Here is a 15,866-nt window from a genome sequence, read left to right as displayed (position 1 = left end):
ACTTATCAATTTCCGCCGCCGGAAGTACTAAACTCAGATGTTTGTCCCCGTTGCCATGGTGAATCGTGCTGTCTTTGCTCCATTGATCGGGGCTTTTAATGGTTGCGACGCTCACACCTGGTTCTGGTTCTAACAACTTCAAGTTGATTGAATCAAACATTTTCAGCTGTTCTGGAACCGAAAACCCAGAGTTTGGGAATTTTGAGTCCAGTGACTCTAAGTTCAGGTTTGAACTCTAAATTTGTTGAACCTGCTTCTTGGAACGGGCCCCAAGGAGAAGTAAACACAGATTTCACCGTTCACTTTGATTCCTTCACCCATTTGGAATGAAGTCTCATCCACTCCTATATGAACCAGCCCACAATCACTGTAAAGGTCAAATTATTGTCTGGAATATACCATAACTGAATAGAAAACAAGTAATTGACATGTCTTTTATACATTACCAGTACCGACTTGGCACTGAGTTTTAGCCATATGAGGGTGGTTTGGGTTTGGACAATGATCCTATTATTAAAATATTGAGATAAGGCCAGGCCATTGTGTTTAAGGGAGAGATTTTTTTTCCTAATAATAACAATAGTTCCTGTAAATTTCCCACACTCTGTCCACACTATTGTCACACTATCTTCACCCTGCAAAAGTTTGTGTTATCTAAGCTAAGAGAGGGTATGAGAAGCTCCTGGTCAACAGCTCAAACACCAACCTGAGCCGAAGCATCTACATCAACTGGGACAGGAGAAACAGGCCTGCGAGACAAAGCTGGAGCAGGAGCTGGACCTTAAATCCAGAGGGAGAGCTCCCAGATGGAAGATAAGCAGAAAAACGAACCCCTCATGTCCCTGACACAGAAGCTCCAGAACTGTGTCACAGTCACAGACCCACTCACACACTGGTGGTGGCTCCGCTACTGAACACTTGCACCAGCTTTCCATCAGAGGCAATTTGGGGTTCAGTGTCTTGCGCAAGGACACTTCAAACATGGGGGGGGTTCCTGGTGGGTCGTCTGTCCTCCCACTCCTGGCCGTGGACTGCACTTCTGCTTCGTCTTGACCGTGGACTTTGTCCCCCCACCCGTCCCTCAGCTCTATCTGAATGAACTCTGATCAAATATGTAGTGTAGAGTTTCCAAGCTAATTCTTTACATCCATCCATCTTCTTCCGCTCATCCGGGACGGGGTCGTGGGGGTAAGCAGTCTAAGCAAAGATGCCCAGAATTCCCTCTCTCTGATCACTTCCTTCAGCTCCTCTGGGGGGACCCCGAGGTGTTCCCAGGCCAACCAATAGATGTAGTCTCTCCAGCGTGTCCTGGGTCTTCCCCGGGGCCTCAGCCCAGTGGGACATGCCCGGAACACCTCACCAGGGAGGCGTCCAGGAGGCATCCAGATCAGATGCCCGAGCCACTTTAAGTGGTTCCTCTCGATGCGAAGGAGAAGCGGCTCTACTCCGAGCTCTCTCCGAGTGACTGAGCTCCTCATCCTATCTCTAAGGGACAGCCCAGCCACCCTGCAGAGAAAACTCATTTCAGCCGCTTGCAGACGGGATCTCATTCTTTCGGTCGTGACCCAGACCTCATGACCACAGGTGAGTACTGGAAATTCAGAGCTTTGCTTTCTGGTTCGGCTTTCTTTTCACCACAACTGACCAGTGCAGCGACCGCAAAATGGCGTATGCCGCTCCAATCCGCCTGTCGATCTCACGCTCTGGTCTTTCCTCACACGTGAACAAGACTCCAAGATATTTAAACTCCTCCCCCTGAGGCAGGAGCACTCCACCTACCGAGAGAGGGCAAACTACCTTTCTCCGGTTGAGAACCATGACCTCAGATTTAGCGGTGCTGACCCTCATCCCAGTCGCTTCACACTCGGCTGCAAACTGCTCCAATGCATGCTGGAGGTCCTGGCTCAATGAAACCAACAGAACAACATCATCTGCAAAGAGCAGAGATGAAATCCTTTGGTCCCCAAACCAGACTCTCTCCGGCCCCTGGCTGCGCCTAGGAATTCTGTCCATAAAGACTATGAACAGGACCGGTGATAAAGGGCAGCCCTGCTGGAGTCCAACGTGCACCGGAACAGGTCTGACTTACTGCCGGCCATGCAAACCAAGCTCCTGCTCCGGTCATACAGAGACCGAACAGCCCTCAGTAAGGCTCCCCGGACCCCATACTCCCAGAGCACCCTCCACAGGACACCACGGGGAACGTGGTCAAACGCCTTCTCTAAATCCACAAAACACATCTGGACTGGATGAGCAAACTCCCATGAATCCTCCAGCACCCTGAAGAGGGTGTAGAGCTGCTCCACTGTTCAACCACCAGGACGGAAACCGCACTAATGTTCTTGAATCTGAGGTTAGACTATCAGAAAGACTCTCCTCTCCAGTACCCTGGCATAGACTTTCCCAGGAAGGCTGAGGGGTGTGATTCCCCGGTAGTTGGAACACACCCTCCTGTCCCCTTTCTTGAAAAGGGGAACCACCATCCCAGTCTGCCAGTCTAGAGGTACGGTTTCTGTTTGCCACGCAATGCTGCAGAGACGTGTCAACCAAGACACTCCCACAGCATGCAGAGACTTGAGGTACTCAGGGCGAACCTCATCCACCCCCCGACCCTTGCCACCGAGGAGCTCTTTGACTACCTCAGTGACCTCAGCTTGGGTGGTGGACAGTTCCACTCCAGAGTCCTCAGCCTCTGTTTCCTCAACGGAAGGCGTGTCATCAGGGTTGAGGAGATCCTCAAAGTATTCCTTCCACCGCCTGACAATGTCCCCAGTTGAGGCCAGCAGATCCCCACCTGCACCGAAAACGGTGCCTGCAGAAAACTGCTTTCCCCTCCTGAGGTGCCGGATGGTTTCCCAGAATCTCTTTGAGGCCAACCCATAGTCCTTCTCTATGGCCTCACCAAACTCCTCCCAGGACCAAGTTTTTGCCTCCAAAACTCAGGTACTGGCAGTTGCTTAGACTGCCGGTACCTGTCAGCTGCCTCTGGAGTCTTACAAGCCAGCCAGGCCTGATAGGACTCCTTCTTCAGCTTGACAGCATCTCTTACTTCCGGTGTCCACCACCGGGTTCGGGGGTTGCCGCCACGACAGGCACCAGAGACCTTGTGGCCGCAGCTCCAGAAAGCAGCAGAGACAATAGAGGTGGAGAACATGGTCCACTCGGATTCAATGTCTCCAACCTCCCTCGGTACCTGCTTGAAGTTTTCCCAGAAGTGGTAGTTAAAGACCTCCCTGACAGAGGGTTCAGCCAGACGTTCCCAGCACCAGCAGACCGAGACGTCTTCATTTTCAGCTAGATGAATCAAGCCTCGATACTCGCTTTGGGGAGGCTCCACCTCCACAACTCCCCTTGAAGCCTCGATACAGAACATCACATCCATCACTCCTGAAATCAACACTTCCGTTTTACAGGACTCTGCTTTGTCGCTTTTATTTCCTTTAACACCTGAGGCGTCACAGTGAGGCTCAAGCACAAAGTCTTTAACATACTGTAACTTTTCAACTGTTAACACGATAATTTCAGTAGATTGAAGCGCCGCTTTCCTCCTTCATCATCTACTGGAATGACGTTGATCGTGTTAATCGTTGAAAAGTTACAGTAAAGCAAAGAACACTGAAACTACAGTGTTAAAGTGTTAATCCTGTTTGAAGAGCATCTGCTTCATTCTTGCTTTCAGAAACTACTACTTTTGTGTTTCGCTTCTTGTAACCTCGCTTCTTCCATTTTATTTTAATTTCCTCAAACCAAAGTCTCGTACATCTACAGAACAATTTGTAATAGTAAACACAAATAAAGCTTTGGAAAAGTTTTTCTGTGTAAAAAGTTGTGGTCAGACACACACATATAACTTCATACACCATCACATGTTTGTCTATCATTTTCTGCTGGCTCTCAGTTGCTTCTTCCTAAAAGCTGTTTTTGTTTACCAGTATTTCAGATGCAACTTCCTGCTGTAGAGAAGCAGATTGTTCATTTGGGGCTCGCAACATCATGGGAGTTTCTGCTGCTGACAGGTGTCCAGCTTTTTCCATAAGGTGGCTGAGCTGATTCGGTTCTGCCCAGACCCAAACCCATCAGTGTTGACTGCAGACTGTCGGGTCAGTGTGGCAGGAACCTGTAACATTAGCTATGTTTTCATGGCCCCAAGTAATGGGAATAAACGCCTGATCAGAACAGAAATGCGTCATGTAAACACGCCGTTCAGAATACTCTGGCCCGATCAGACTCTTTCAGATCCAATTTCTTTCCGATCAAGACAGGTGAGTTATACCGATGGTAGATCCGATCAAGCTGCATGTAAACATGTTTTGATCGTGTGTCATTACTGTGCTGGATTTTACCTCATGCATAGAGGGTCTGGCAGTTTTTGGAGCACCAACAGATCAGCTGCTCTCAGAGAGTGAACTCTTTTCTTTGAGTAGAAAAGCGGATTCACAGCTTTCATGTGTGAGCGCACACGGGGGTACTTTGTTACGGTGTGAGCTTCAAACTGGAGTCCGTCCGGCTGATCTGCGCGAGAGACCCGCTGGATTCAGGAGAACCATGTCTCCCGGAGAACTGTCTCTCAGAGCGGCTTCAGGACGGTATGAGCCGGCGGAGGCGGCTTTTAAATGCGGAAATGCCGCTCCGTGCACCGAACAGTCCTGAGAAACTATGTAAACATCACATAAATTCATATTTCCGATCACATCCAAATAGAATAAAGACTAATCTTATTCACACATATTTACGTGATGACAATATGCACATTTCCCGCATGGATTTAGAACATTATGAGGAACAGGGAACCCCTCCTTCGCCCGTCAGTAGCTGGGTTAGGCTCCGGCACTCCCGCGATCCCGAAAGGGAAGTAGCGGTCAAGGAGATGAATGAATGAGGAACAGGCTCTTAAAAATATTATTAAGAATAATGAAAGGACGTTCAGGGTATCATCTCGCTCTATACATGATCTTTGTTTGTCTACAACAGAATTCATTTCTTCTTCTACGACTATTTCCGGTATTTTAGACAGTTCTGCGCATGTCAACATGATTTATTCTGATCAACCGTGTGGCACATGGAAACGTTTGTTACAATCAGATAAAGTTTTTCAGGGTCCATATGCAGAGTTCTATTCAAATCTGATCTTTGATCTGATCAAGGACATTTTGAACATGGAAACACAGCTACTGATAGGGGACGCTTTTCTTTTTCATGCTTTTCTTCCACTTATTAAAAAATGTACTCCATACAAGGTGAGTAAATAATGAAAACAAAAATCCATTGCCATCATAATAAAAAATCACAACCTATTTTTTAAATAAACATTTTTTTTTGTAAATTGAGAACGTGCTTGGGTTTTAGCTCTTGATACAAGGCATCCTTTGTACTACTGCTGGACTGCTAAACTTTACCCACCAGTAAAATCTGTGGAAGATCAAGACCATCAGAAGCTTTGAGCCAAAAAAAATAAAAAACAGTAAACTAAGACTATTAACGTCTGAAATTAGGCCTCCTGTTGGAGTAGATCTCCTTCTGTAAAAATGGCATCAAGGGAAATCTATAAAACCAACACCATGATTCTCAGACTGGTGACCAGTCTGCAATAAACTCCAGTTAAGGTTAGACCAGACTTTGTTTGGACTATTCCTTTGTTAAACTGGACTTTAGTTATAAAAGTTTCTGATTAGACTGTTGTCCAATTAGACTGGTCTTCAGCGATACTGGTACCTAGACTGAACTGTGGTTGGAGTAGTCCGTAGCAAACTGGACTGTGGTTGGACTGGTCCCCTTTTAGAAAAGTTAGTAGTTAGACTAGTGCATAGTCAGACTAGTCTGTATTTAGACTGGTCTCTATTTATAAAAGTCCCCAGTTAGATTGTTGTCTAGGGCTGGTCTTTAGTGTGACTAGTCCGTAGACTGGACTGTAGTTAGAGTAATTCATAGCCAGTCTAAACTCCGGTTTTGTTAAAGATACCGAACAATGAAGTGCAGAACCAATCTGTTTAAAAACAGTTTATATCCAAGAGCAATAGTCTCTTTAAATTCAACATAAAGGTTTCTGTGCAATAATGTGTATGATGTATGCAGAATGGGAGATGTGTGCTTGGTTTTATCTTTTAGTATTTATATTTATGTATTTTAATAGGAATATCTTTTAAATCCAGCACTAGGACTTTGTTTTATACTTTTATACTCTTATACTTCTCTTCTATATTTATTGTTATAGGACTGGGGATTGCTTTTAAATTTAATAGGGCGGCCGTGGTGCAGCGGTAGGGCGGTCGACTCCTGATCAGAAGTGAGCGGGTTTGACTCCCGCCTTGCCCGCCCATGTGTCGAAGTGTCCTTGGGCAAGACACTGAACCCCAATTTGCCTCTGGTGGGAGGTTGGCGCCAGTGTTCGGCAGCAGAGCCACCACCAGTGTATGAATGTGTGTGTGAATGGGTGAATGGGTCTGTGACTGTGAAGCGCTTTGGGCCCTTGAAGGAGGGTAGAAAGCGCTATACAAGTATACGCCATTTACCATTTACAATTTTCATTGTACAAGTGAAATGACAAATAAAGACTATTCTATTCTTTTCTATTCTCTAGTTAGACTTGCCTCCAGTAAGAAAAGTCTGTTGTTAGGCTGATCTCCAGTTAGAATGAACTCTAGTTAGACTGTTGTCTAGTTAAACTAATCCATTGTTAGATTGGTCCCTAGTTGGACTGTACTCTGGTTAAGCTAGCATCTTGTTCCTCTCATCTCTGCTTAGGTTTTTTCCAGTTCAGTTGGACCGGACCTTTCCCGCTCCTCATAATCTGATGATTTTGAAAGGTGGAAAACATGGACCCAACATGACAAAGACACAGTGAAGCATGATGAAGCAGAATGAGAACGTTTGAATTAGATTAGTCAGAGGTAGACACATTCAAAATAAAACACAGTGACTCATACACTTTCAGAATAAAACATAGCTCCAGTCAAAGATAGATAATGCTTTTTGTGGCTTTATCAAGTTTTTCCAGGGGTATGGACATTTCAGCTGTGAAAGGGACAAATTTGACTTTTAATAATTAGGTTTTTAAGTATAATAAAGAGTGAGTGGATTTGTTTATTTATATATAAACACTTGGAAAAATGCCAATTTTTACAAAGTAAACTTATGACTCTGCCCTTCTATAATCAATGGTGAAAACAAACAATTCTTCAAAAATGTTAGCTCAGCTGTTCCTTTATTTTCAAATGTTTACATATGTTCTCTGTTTTAAGTGTGAAGAAAGTATGCTTACATGGGAGTCACTCTCCTTTTAAAGTCAATAACTCAAAATAATCAAATAATTGCTCTTCTGTCGGACTTAAAAGCACAAACGACCAAAGCCAAAGGGCTTTTATTTTGGAATTTCAGGTAATCAGTCTCCCTGGTATATGAATGCAGAACAACATGTTCTGATGTTTTGATGTTTTAGGGGAGACTCTGCATTATCTGCATGTCTGACTGTGGACACAGGAGAAACAGGGCAAACCTGGAAGATAAGCAGGATCCCTGAGAGTGGGAAGCCTCCTCAGCAGGTGTGCCTGTCATGTGTTCCACATCAGACAGGTTTTCACAGTCAGGAATGTTGCAGAACACGGACACATTCCTGGCTCAGACTCCGCCCACACATACTCTGTTTACCGAGTTCCCCCAGCACGGGGGTCAGTATCACTGAACTCCAGAAAAGGGCCAATGAGAGCTGAAGCAACAAAAGCAGGAGGTGATGAGGATGATCTCCATCTACGTTTCCTGTCACACAGCAGCACAGATGTTCAGCCATCAGGGCTCCTACAGCAGCTCTTTTTTCTGATCTCATTTGTTATTTTCTTTTTCTGTAGAGACTAAAATAAAACATTAAAATGCCTTCAGTAGAAACCTCCCTCATTGCAACTTGCTGCACTGAATTGTTTTAAATGATATTTTAACAGAACTTAACTCTGAAATGAAAATGAAATTGAACTGTTGAGCAGAGCAAACATCTAAAATCCAAACGACATGGAAAGGCTGAAGACTGCAGGACATGAGTGCACCTCTGACAGAAACAAATGCTGGCTCCTCAAATGAAGTTCCAACTGCAGCAGCAATTCTCCACCTTTATCCCCTCTTGTAAAAGGAATTTTAAAAAAAAACTAACTTTTAAACTAAGACTGTAAAAAAGTGTCTGTGAAACTGTAAAAATGAAGTGAGTTATTGTAACAGGTCAGAAGAACACTCAGAGTTCGCAGTGAGACGTGTGTTTGAAATCAGAAGAGCAGGTTCATGCTGAAGGAAACAGAAACGATAAAACTGGGTGTTGGCAGAGACAGACACTCACCCTGAAGTTCAGCTTGTTCTCTGTTTCATCCACGCTGCTCTTCTCCTCACCTCCTCGCTCTTCTTGCTGCTGGGAGACTTAAAGATTATGACCTCAGCGCTCACCTCCTCTCTCACACTCACTCACCCAGGAATGAGGAGGAGGCGGAGCCAAGTGCAGGAATGCGGCCCGGCTGGTTGTGCCGTTTGACATCACGCCGCGTTATGGTAATTTATTTGCCTTTTATGCAGATTTTCTGTAATATTTGAACTTTACTCGTCACATAAAGTCAGATCATGGCCTTCTTTTGAAAACAGTTATAGTAATGAACCTTGTTTTCCTCTCTGGATAGTTCTGAGGTCCTGCGGCACACTGGTTTCCCTTCAGGAAAGAGCTTCTATCTTTCAGCAGAGCAGTCTTCTGGAGTATTCTCTGTCTTGTGAGAGGTTTCAGTCTCCTTCCTGTGTTTGAACAGCGAAGACACTGTGACACTGAAACCAGGTTCCTCCGGGAGAAACCAAGGGAGTGGCTCCTGTCACCACCCACCTCTGTTTCTATGACTCCTGCCTTCCACCCAGAAACTTCCGTCTTTCCATTTGTCTGTCCCCAATAACGGTGTTCATCTGGAATCAGAGACGAGGAAAAGATATGAAGCTGAGTCAGCAGTGGATACTTAAGAAACCTGCAAAACTCGGATTCTTCCTGTGTGTCGTTCTTCTCTAAAATCATAAAAAAAAAAAAAAAAAACATAAAAATAACTCAACAGTTCCATCTAGTGCTGGAAAGTGGAAACGGAAATAGATTATTGCCCCACATCTCAAGAAATGAAGAATTTGTCTGTTTGCAGCTGCTAATTTTGTTTTGTTTGCATAGACTTAAGTGAAGTTCTTGAGGACAACTCTGTTTATTCTGCTATAATACTGGTATATTACAGCCGTAGAGTTTTGGAACACTGTAGAGCTCATGTGTCAAAGTCAAGCCCTGGGGCCAGATCCAGCCCGCCAGGTAGTTATATCCAGCTACTGTTGGTGTTAAATTTAAATTAGGAAAACATCAAATAGGGGAGACCAGGTTGCTCTCACAATTGGTAGGTCTCACTGGATTGGTTGTCAAAAAATCGTTAAGCCATAATTTCCAACATGAAATGAAAGCTTGAAGCTTTGTCTGTAAATGTGTGTCTATATGGTTTTAAAAGTCATTGTAACAAGTAAGGGATAATACCTGACAAAGTGTGCATTATGAGAAATTAACGCACCACGCAGAGGCCTGAACTGTCCGACACAAAGCGGAGGATCCGCGGAGTGCGTTAGTTTCTCATAATGCACTCTTCGGAGGATATTATCCCGCTTATACCATGGTCATTTACAAAATAAATAAACATTCAAAGAATATTTAGTACTTTATTCTTGTTATTTCTTTGGTTTAGCTCGTTTTTTCACACAAAGCGGACCATTTGATCCGTGATGCGGTTTGTTGTCACGGTGACATGCAACACGGCAGAGAGCCTGAATCCGTTACAGACCTCAACTGCAGCGGTAGTGTTGCTGTTTTGAAAGAAAGACCGGACAAATTACGATTTTTCTTCTTCTTTTTTCTGAAGTTAAGGCTTTAGTTAGCAGCTCGAACATAAACAACACACAATCAGCTTCTCCGCTTCCCGTCGGACGGTTTAGGCCTCCACGTAGTGCGTTAATTTCTCATAATGCACACTTCGTCGGGTATTATCCCTTACTTAATCCACACCCAGCAGCCAATCAGAATCGAGTATTCACCCGGACCATGGTATAAGAAATAATAAACCATTGAAGATATTCTGATACAAACACACACATATATAAATATACTGTTTTAAAACCCTATTTGGACTTAAAAAATAGAAGACTAACCTTAACTCTAAAGCATTTAGAAATCAGAGCATTTCTTCTAACTTTATTTACAACATTAGCTTCTTAGAATGTTTATAATAATGAAAAAAATGAGAAATATAAAAGCTCTGGACCACACCATTGGACTACAAAAACTTACTAAAGACTACAAATGTTTTCTTCTACTACTGTTTCATTTAATGGATGATACAGCGCCACCAACTGATATTTAGTTAAACAAAGAACCCAACAGACACAAACCTGCATCATTATAATATTTTTTTAATCTTCTTTCTTCTTCTTTTCCTTTCGGCTTTTCCCTTCAGGGGTCGCCACGGCGAATCAGTTTCCTCCATCTAAGCCTGTCTTCAGGATCCTCCACTCTAACACCAGCCACCTTCATGTCTTCATTCACTGCATCCATAAACCTCCTCTTTGGTCTTCCTCTAGACCTCTTTCCTGGCAGCTCTAGACTCAGCATCCTTCTACCAATATATTCACTGTCTCTCCTCTGAACATGTCCAAACCATCTCAGTCTGGCCTCTCTGACTTTATCTCCAAAACCTCTAACATGTGCTGTCCCTCTGATGTATTTGTATTCAATCCATCCTGGTCACTCCCAAAGAGAACCTCAGCATCTATCACCCGTAATCGCGATAAACACATTGGCTATGACAGAAGACATAATTTTGATGCAACAAAATGCAAGTCTGAGTGAACAAACCCTGTGGGGAAAAAAGGGGTGCCTCGGCAGACAAGGAAGGGTTATGGAGATCACATGAGGGCTTGTTGATGGCTCCTGTGACTCTTCTGACGGTCCTGGTGTCTGAGGCACATAACCCTGACAACTGTGCTCGAAAAGAAGTGATTAAACGCATAAGGAACCAAGGCTATTGGTCACCTTACTTGCAAGCAATGGTGGATGAGATCCTAAGTCAATGTGAAGTCTGTGCATTGCGAAATGTGAGAAAAGGTATTCAAACCCCGGCTGGACACATTCCAGTGCCGGAAGGTCCATTCAAACACTTAATCATAGACTATGTTGATATGCTCAAAACAGTGCAGGGAAAACGCTACATGGCGGTCATCATCGATGCCTACAGCAGGTGGGTAGAGGCCGTCCCTTCCAAGGATCTGGGGGCAGAAACCGTGGTGAAGTTTTTGGTCAAAGAAGTAATACCACAGTTTGGCTTCCCATCAAAAATCTCATCTGACAATGGTGCAGCATTTGTTCAAAAAGTAGCACGGGGGATCTTACAACAGCTGCAAATCAAACAACATCTGGGAGCTGTGTATCATCCACAGAGTCAAGGTCTTGTTGAAAGAGTCAATGGGACCCTCAAAACACGCATTGGTAAAATCTGTGCTAGTGCAAAACTAAACTGGGTCGACGCTTTGCCGCTTGGTTTGCTGAGTTACCGCATGCAAACTCATAGCGCTACTCACTTATCGCCGCATGAAATGCTTACTGGCCGACCAATGCCGACCCCACAATTCAGGGAGCCGTATAAAGGCCCCACATTGGAGCAGTTGCAAGGTGAATTAACTGAATATGTGAGACAACTTACTGCTATCCATAAGTCTATATATTTACAGGAAAAGCGTAAGGAGTCTCAACTACAGGTGGAGTTGGAGAGGCTGGTGAAGCCAGGTGACCGGGTCTACATTAAGGTGTTCCGGAGAAAGTGGCATGAGCCAAGACGAGAAGGGCCTTACGTGGTGGTTCGAGCAACGCCGACTGCAGTCCAAGTCGAGGGCAGCACCACGTGGTATCATCTCAACCACTGCACCAGGGCCACCTGCCCAGATGAGGAGAGTAAAGTGAGTGCGGTGGAATTATTTTTCTTTTTCTTTTTATTCTTTGGAGAATAGCTGGTTTCCGCAGCTGTAGGAGCGCATGTGTCATTGCCCTATAAGCAAGTAGGGTAAGGAAAGGGGACTCCCTCTGCAGGTCCGGAACTGCAGAGCTGTCAAAAGAGAGAGTCTGCGACCTGCAACCTGGTTGCAGGTTCAGAAGAATGCAAGGCTGCGAAGATTGTTTAAAAGACTTTCGGGACTGAAACAAAGTTTGAGAAAAAAAAAAAAAACAAAAAAAGCATATAATTGAGTGTGATATTGACCACTGTGTTTGATCACTGCAAACTGACGAAAACCTATTTCTGTGAGATGTTTTACCGGTGTGAGCAACATACACAGTAAGAAGTGACAACTAATGTGTTCGGTAATGCAGAGTGGAGCTAATGGTATGTTCAAAATTGCATCATATGCTAGACTTATATATACTGCAGTATTATCTTCGTGAAGTACCTAGAGAGTTATAAATATACATTATTTTACTCAGTATATTTTGTTATGTGTTGCACCCAATTTTAAATGTTTGCAGTGCAGTTCTGATGCCAGCTTGTGACGGTAGAGTTCTCGTTGGTTGAAGGTCGCTTTGCGACCTTGAGGGGGGATTATGTAGGAAAAAGAGCTGCTCCATTTCTCAAATTCAGTGTCCAGCCACGTGTCCAGATAAATGGTTTAACAAGGGTTTCCAGGAAAGATAAGACAGAAATAGATGTGTTGGAATGTCTGGTTTTGACCAAGGTTCCTCTGGTACAATTGCCAAAGAAGGACTGTGGTCCCATTGAAGGCGGTGTGTGTGCTGTGCTTCGGGTCACGTACACTCGGGTATAAAGATTGCAGAGAGCAGAGATCGGGGGCTCAGTCGACTAAATCTGAATGGTTACGCTGGAATACTCTGACTTTATTCATGAATAAACAGAACCTCTGAGCACGTGCAGCTTCCGGTCTTTCATTTTACTTTGACTCAATTTTTCCTCAACATTCCTACCCTTCATGGCTACTTGACCAAGTACAGTCGGACAGATATTGTTTTTGATGTCTACCAAGAATCAAGTCTGAAGGCTGAAGCTAGAACAAGAAGAGGAAGTGGAGTCAGGCGTAGGGTAACAGAGAAGGGAAAAGTCCCCTCTAACTGGCGGAATTTTCTAAGAGACAGTAACAACAAAACAGAGTTGTTCAGTTTCCTGGCTGACAAAATTGCACAGATGTCTGAAGAAAACATTGTTAATGTCACCAAAGAAAAAAATGCTGTCAGCAACCACCCAGTCATCCTTACTGGCTTAACACCCTGTAGCCATGAAGAAGCTGATACTCGATTTTTGTCCATGCCAAGCATGCAACAGAAGGAGGAAGCAAAATCCTCATGGTCAAAGCCACTGATACAGATGTGTTGGTCATAGCAATCAACGTTCTACCAACTCTCAAAGAGACTGGTCTGCAGCAGCTGTGGATTGCCTTTGGCCATGGATAGAACACAAGATGGATTCCGGTACATGAACTGTATGAGTCTCTTGGACTCAGAAAATCCAACGGAATTCTCTTTTTCCATGCCTTCACTGGCTGTGATGTTGTCTCTGCATTTCGAGGGAAAGGAAAAAAGTCAGCATGGCAAACCTGGGAAGTCTGTGATGAGGTATCAGCAGTGTTTGGCAAACTTAGTCAGTACCCACCAGAAGTAGATGATGAAGACATCAAAGTTTTGGAAAAGTATGTTGTCCTGATGTATGACAGATCAAGCACAACTGATAAAGTTAATGATGCAAGACTTGACATGTTTGCTAGGAAACAGAGACCATACAATGCCATTCCCCCTACAAGTGCAGCTCTACTTCAGCATGTGAAACTTGCTGCATTCCAGGCAGGATGCATATGGAGTCAATCAACAATACCCCAGCCAGAAATAGAGAACCCTACCAACTGGGGTTGGACCAAAAAAGGTGATGTGTGGCACATCTTTTGGACTGAGCTTCCACCTATTGCACAGAGCTGCCAGCAACTTACCAAGTGTGGGTGCAAGTCAGAATGTCGAGGACGATGCAAATGCTACCGCTTTGGTCTTTCATGCACTGCACTGTGCAGCTGTAGGTGTGATGTGTAGATAGTCAAATTATCCCTGAAGATATTGAGGCACATAAAAATAAATGAATATAAACCAATCAAATAATATTGTGATGGAGAAAATGTTGTGCAGATTATGGAAATTGTAACACCTTAAAACATTACCTTTCATGATCTTATGTTAGAAAGACTAGTCAATTAACCTTATATTTCTATGTCTACTAATGTTACATTTGTTACCTTAATGCGCGGGTTTAGTTTTTTGTTATTTTTCAATATGAAACCACTAGTCAATTTTTGTTTCATTTCTCAATGTACATATTACAAATCTATATCCTTTGTTATCATAAGGCCATGTGTTTTTTGCTGAGCAATGTAAATACAAGTATGATTCAAAGGTGTACACTATTTGTTTTGAATGTTGTGTACCGGTATATCATTACTTTCCATATTTCTTTTTTTTTTATTTGAACTGTTGAAAAACTCATTGTTATAACCTTAATAACAAGTTAATTTGTAGAAAATAAGGTAATCAATGTAAATAGGAAAAAAAGATTAGAGGTTGCAGCAATATGGTACGAGTGTTTTGTTATGATGTTGTGTTTTCGTTTTTTTCAATCCACTGGGATGGCTAGTCAAGTTATGATCTTAATTTTTGTCATGTACATGTTAAATATGCAACCTTTATTACCTTCATGTTAAGTTATGGTGCTAAATTAAGCTAATCAACGTTATCATAAGGAAGATTTGTTGTTGTTTACAGTATATTATGAATATGGTTATTTAAGGTTAAGTTTTTGTGTATTTTTTCACTGATTTGGTTAGAAATGCTTCATAAAAATGTAAAAAAAAAAGAAAAAGAATAACATAAAAATAATTTTAGATCATACAAAATATTAGATTTATTACTAAAACCAGCCAAATTGACTAAGGTAGTGACCTTTCGTGTAAAATTTGTGTTTATTAAGCCGGAAATGGCGGCCATCTTGGAAAATGGCTGCCATTTTGAAAATTGAAGTGGCTAACGGGTTTTTTATATTAAGTGGCTTTTAAAGTATACACATACCAAATTTGGTGCTTGTTTCCGGATTTGAACGATTATTACAGCTATCTGCTGAGCTACAGTACCTTGCAGAGCTTCAGACATTAGGCCAAAGAGAGATATAGTATGTCCTTTCCATCAAACTCATTTTGACAGGTGACCTTTGACCTCTACATTCCGATGTGATGACGTAACAATTTGATATCAATTTGATATAAACTTTATATAAACTTTATGTCAAATTGATATAAACTTTATATAAATTTGATATCAAATCAATATAAATTTGATATCAAATCGATATAAACTTTATATAAAACCCCTGTGGGATTCCGAGTCTCTGCATTCCAAGCGAGGTGTCTCTGCAGCCTTCCTGTCTGCCTGCAGGAGGGGGAGGGAGGCCGGATGCCCTTTTTATGACGGGTCCCCCCACCCTCTCCTAGATCCTCTCCTCCGAGCTCTTCCGGCCAAGGATGTTGGGATGAACAGGAAATAAAAGAATTCAACCGTTATTCCTTAAGTAGACTTTATTTCGGTTCTACTTTTGACGCCTTCCGACACCCAGCAGCGGCGAGAAAGGAAGCAGAAAGGAGATCCCGCCGTCTGTTTCCTAGGGGGGCGCGAACACCAACGGGTCTTCTCCTTAAAGCGCAGAAAAAAAAAATCTATGAGATCCTCCATCTGTTTGATGCTCACTCTTAACACTTACTGACTGACGTTACCTTAATGATCTTAGCTCGCGAGAAAGGAAGGAGCC

The 15,866-nt window shown here is 43.2% G+C and overlaps 1 protein-coding gene and 1 long non-coding RNA gene across 4 annotated transcripts in view; both read right to left on the bottom strand.

The window, feature by feature from the left end:
• The window catches only part of LOC112144615 (ras association domain-containing protein 8), a 15,019-nt gene extending 5,541 nt beyond the window's left edge, over positions 1 to 9,478 (bottom strand). For all 3 annotated transcript variants that reach the window (XM_036211821.1, XM_024269223.2, XM_036211822.1), the window contains exon 1: positions 8,318 to 9,478. The gene's annotated coding sequence lies outside the window, so the exon portion shown is untranslated. The remainder of the gene's footprint in view (positions 1 to 8,317) is intronic.
• Positions 9,479 to 15,621: 6,143 nt separating this feature from the next.
• On the bottom strand, positions 15,622 to 15,866 carry LOC118598726. Its single transcript, XR_004947820.1, has 2 exons — positions 15,832 to 15,866; positions 15,622 to 15,751 (listed from the first exon to the last, which is right to left on the bottom strand). It is a non-coding gene; the product is annotated as an uncharacterized LOC118598726 (long non-coding RNA).

The sequence above is a fragment of the Oryzias melastigma genome, linkage group LG5, assembly GCF_002922805.2.
Source record: "Oryzias melastigma strain HK-1 linkage group LG5, ASM292280v2, whole genome shotgun sequence".
NCBI classification, from domain to species: Eukaryota; Metazoa; Chordata; class Actinopteri; order Beloniformes; family Adrianichthyidae; genus Oryzias; species Oryzias melastigma.
The sequence above is the reverse complement of the archived record's forward strand: the minus strand, read 5'-3'. Positions and strand labels throughout refer to the sequence as shown.